This window comes from Tupaia chinensis, unplaced genomic scaffold (genome assembly GCF_000334495.1).
Source record: "Tupaia chinensis unplaced genomic scaffold, TupChi_1.0 Scaffold000096_1, whole genome shotgun sequence".
NCBI lineage: Eukaryota > Metazoa > Chordata > Mammalia > Scandentia > Tupaiidae > Tupaia > Tupaia belangeri.
The window spans coordinates 3,295,748-3,297,705 of NW_006159558.1; positions in this window are offsets into that span (position 1 = coordinate 3,295,748).

Sequence of the window (1,958 nt, forward strand, 5' to 3'; positions counted from 1 at the left end):
GCCTAACCAGGGTTTAGTTCAGCTAGCTTAACTGAGCAAGTTCATCTGAAAAGGCAACTCTTCTTCCTCTGGCCGTGCTTTGTGTTTTTCACTCCAGTTTCTACCCCGCAGAGAGCCGCTTCATCAGCCTCTGCACCCAGATCCCTGGAATATGCTGGGAGGTGAGCTTGTCAGTTACAGGCTGGATGTCACTCCTTCTACGGAATTCCCAGAGGGGCCGCAGTATGAATAGCTCTCTGTCTCCCTGTTTTTACAGGAAGAGAATGAATAGACTTCTTGTGAAATAACTCTGCGACATGTTCTCTTTGGGGTTTTAAATTATATTTGAGATAGCAAAAATAAAGCTAAGTTAAAAAAAAAAAACACACACACAAGCAGAAATTTCCTGGGAATGTAGCCTCTGGCCCTTGGGGCTGAGCCTTCAGATGGCCGACTTCAAGTGAGACCCCCGTGGTCCCGTCTCTCCTGTGTGGAGATTGGTGGTGCTGGCTTCAAGTCCCGGACCGGGAATATAAGAATGAATATCAAAGAGTGAGGAAGAAGACCACCCAGAATCCATCATTTTAATAAATCAGCAGTTTTGATTTGCCCATGTTCCTATTCCAAAGCTGCAAATAAAAATATTTAATCCTTACACCATTGTAATCATGGCTGAGATTATTTCATTTCACTTGTATATTAAGCGCTTTCCTTTTTGATCATCTTAATGACTATAAAACATTTTAGCAAGATGATGTACCACAGTATTCAGAAACAGAGGCATTTAGTAAACAATCATTAAAAAATAAATTGACTATTTACTTGTCTACTTCCTTATTTAGGGCATTGGATTTACTTCCACTTTTACTGTGATAAAGAATGTTCTATGGGCACTTGTATGGGTTCTGCTTTTTTCTCGTTCTTCACCATTTCATTAGGAAAAGTTGTGGACACGAGGGTTACTAATTAGGTCAGTGGTTGTGAAATGACAACCTTGTTTTCTAAGGGGTGTGAATGGACTGAATTTCCACTAGTGACTTGCTGTACTCGTGTGCTGTTTTTTTTAATCTTGGTCAACACTGTTTGTTAATGTCATTCTCCCCCACCCCCTCAACATTTGCTAATTTAATAGATGCAAAGAGAGAGACCTTAATTTGCAACTCTCTTCTTTTAAAATAATTATCAAGTAGCTTTTGTTTTTCATCTTCATTTTATAAGCCTTTTCCTTATAGCCTGACATGGAACTTAATTAGCTTTTCTGTTTTCTCGGTGAACCCCATTTCAAGTTAGACACCTTCAGAACAGTCCCATGGGCATTCTGCTCCCTGTCTTTGCTGCAGAGAATCCTGAGTCAGTGGACTCTCCCAAGCCTTCTTAGAGGGATTGGCACTGGTGAGTGTCAGTGTGCCAGCCAGGTGGATGTGGGTGGTGACAAGAACGCTCCAAGGGACAGAGCAGAGGCCGAAGACTCCGCAGCCACGTGTGGCTGGCAGAGAAGCTCACAGGTGGCATATATAGCAGGCATGACGTCACCGAGCATCCTCCCTGGAGCCATGCCTGACACAGGCTGGCTCTGTCCTCGGTGCACCACAAAGATGAATCTATTACATCCGCACAGCGGCATGGAAGACTTCCTAGTTTCTTCCTTGGTTTCCAGATAAGGAAACAGGAACATGGAGGTGTCGAAGCTCGTCTTTGACCCCCAGCTGTCAGGATGCAGGCTCAGGTAATCTGACTGCACAGTCACTGCTTTGAGGGCTTGTCCTTGCTGGGTGGGGGCTCGGGGAGAAAACCCCGGGCAAGGTGAGATTCCCTCAAAGTCTCAACACAGGTGGAAGATAGTGATGTGTGCAATGATGACACCTTGTCTCCTTTCTCGTTTCTCTGGAAGTTAATATGGAACCAATGATACTTTACAATGCCCACAATGGTGATGATGATAATATGCATTCATTGACCTGATCCTAATATTTTTTAAA